Raw genomic sequence first — 3150 nt, forward strand, 5'->3', positions numbered from 1 at the left:
AGAGAGAGAGTAGAGAGAAAAGTACTGTCCAGTCTAGAGGCGCACGTTACATATCTCAGGTGAGAGACAACTGACTCGAGAGTAATAAGAGTGTCCTGCATTACAATTACGCGATACATTAATCTAATCGGTGTAGGATAAGCTAAAAAGTATATATGTGAAGTGCAATAAGAGCGTTATCAGGAATTGTAAGAAGACAAGTTCTATTACATTGAATAATACATTTTATTAAGAAACTCCTCAAGACTACTAGATTCCCTTATTATCCTATACGTTTGCACGTCTGCACCGGATCCCAATTACCGGTTGTGCTTATCGTAACCGAGGGCACAACTCCTTGATAAACTCACTTACTGTTCAAGGTTATGTGTCAATGGTTGCATTTAGCAGAGAAAGCTGCTTTGTAACTGTTGTAAAATTCGTGAATCTGATTGGAGTATGCTCTTAATTTTGGTTAAATCCAAGAGCATATACCAATCAGATTCATGAATTTTACAACAGCTGCAAAGCAGGTTTCTCTACTGAACGCAGCCAATATTTAACACCTAAGGGTGCTATTTCACGTGTCGTACAAGCTTTTCAGATATGTTTATTGGTTGACGAGTAGAGTAATTCTAGGGAGCGGTGCACTTGGACACGGTGCATTTGGACACAGCCAATCACAGCACCGTGTGATTAGAGACATTTGTAGGGTCCCTTGGAACAGCGACTTGTGATTGGACTGTGTCCAATTGCCCCGTGTCCAACTGATATACACCCTAATTCTAAGTTCTCTGTTCGTCAACCAATGAACGTATCCAAAAAGCTTGTCGTACGACATGTGAAATATCAGCCTAACACTGCCAGAACGAACAACTGATTTACTGGTGGGAGATACGAAACGCAGCAGCAGTAATTCTCAATACTGCCAACTTTATCATTTTTACTGACAGTAACCACAGCTATTTTCAAACACACCCTTAGTACGCGTATCAAGTGTACGATATAAACCAAGCCAATGACTTGGTTTACATCGTGCACTTGATACGCGTACTATATAGTAACTTTCTATTAAATAATCTTAATATTGACAATGCATATTAACGACGACGCATTCAATCGATATAATAAGTCTTCTTGATCAATATTATACCAGTTTAATATACCATTATTTATATACATCGTCGATATTAATAGTATGTTTATATACTATATATATAAATTTATATACCAGGTGTAGAAGTATGAAACCGGAATTCCCCTATAAATGGTGCCAGCGTTCAGTTTAGTGACCGTAAGACCGCTACTGCCGCGCTATTATATTCTCCTAACAGCTGACGAATATTGTCAACAAACATAACCCCAACTTTCATTCTCTAGTATATTTTTGTATAACCTTAAACATGTCACGTTTCGAGCCTACTAACTATGATTTGCGGACAGCATTGATTTTCTGTTATCATTTAAAGAAAACTGCTGCAGAATCACATCGAATGCTTGTCGAAGCTTACGGTGAATATGCTCTTGGTAAATCTCAGTGTTTCGAGTGGTTTAAAAAATTCAAAAGTGGTGATTTTGACGTGAGGAACGAAGAACTATGAACTATGAACTATGAACTATGAACTGCTGAAACCTGGTCAAACCGTCAATACTAATCGCTACCAACAACAAATGATCGATTTAAATCGAACATTGACTAAAAAACGACCAGAATATGCAAAAAGGCAACACAATGTCATTTTGCTCCATGATAATGCCCCATCACATACAGCAAAACGGGTCAAGGAAACGATCGAGTCGTTCAGTTGGGAATTACTACCGCATGCGGCTTATTCTCCAGACTTGGCTCCGTCCGATTATCACCTGTTCGCATCGCTAGGACACGCTCTCGCTAACCAACGCTTCGATTCGTATGAAAATGTGGAAAAATGGCTAGATAACTGGTTCGCTTCAAAAGATGAAAAGTTTTTTTGGCACGGCATTCATAAACTGCCAGAGAGGTGGGAAAAATGTGTTCAAAACAGTGGAAATTATTTTGAATAAAGTATTATTTATCACTTTCGAACAACAGACGTCTTATTTGTATAAAAAAATTCCGGTTTCATACTTCTACACCTGGTATTATATAAATATTATTATATAATTATATTATATATTATATATTATATATAAATTTATATATTATAAGTTTATATATTATTTGTATACATTATTATATACATCATCATATATACATGTATGATATACATTATTTATATACATTATTATATATTATTTATATACATCGTCGATATTAATAGCATGTTCGACTGGCTCTGGGTTAACCCTCTCTGGGTTATTCAACCTATGTTTATTGGTCGAACAAGTACTTATAAGCTTTATGATTGGTTAGTAGAGACTTATGACGTCATTAATCGCTCTCGGAGCGATTAACCCGGGGCTAGTCAAACACGCTATATGATTATCTAATAGAAAATTACTATTACTAATAGAAAGTTACTAGTACGCGTATCAAGTACACGATGTAAATCAAGCCATTATCGGTAATTATTTAGTTTAACCCCCACCTCCGATTTCGATTAAAGTAGGCTCAATCGACACGTTTTTGCACGAGAAACAACTTTTTTATCTAACAAAATCATTGCTCTCTACTGCGAAATATTAGCCGACAAATTTGACCACTATTAAGATTAGGAAAACTCACACCGACAATAAACAGCAAGATGTATATGCTCCGTAGTAGAGATGCCCGATTCTGAATCGATTCGATTCTTTCCCCAAAAATAGGCTTATTCGTGTTGTTTGCATTCTTTGCACTTTTCGTATTTAAAACTAGACAAAAGTATATTGGAATATTTTGAAGAAGCAAAAACGAGACAACCAACTCGATTGTTTCTTCCAAGCGTCTGATTAGTTGTCCATCTCTTTTTAAAAGCGAAAAGTATGAAGCATGCAAGCAGCACGAACAACTCTTTTTCCCTAAATTTGTTAGGGAAAGAATCGAATCGATTAATGGCTTCTGCACACAGGACGCGGTAATGCTTGCCGCGCAGCGGAAGTTCGCGCGACAGCCAATCAATATGCTGTTTTTCCGTAAGAGCTAGAAGATTATTACAGAAAACAGCATATTGATTGGCTGTCACGCGAATTTCTGCCGCGCGGCAAGAATTA

The sequence above is a fragment of the Odontomachus brunneus genome, unplaced genomic scaffold, assembly GCF_010583005.1.
Source record: "Odontomachus brunneus isolate Ranch 3 - 2012 unplaced genomic scaffold, Obru_v1 Obru_scaffold_057, whole genome shotgun sequence".
NCBI classification, from domain to species: Eukaryota; Metazoa; Arthropoda; class Insecta; order Hymenoptera; family Formicidae; genus Odontomachus; species Odontomachus brunneus.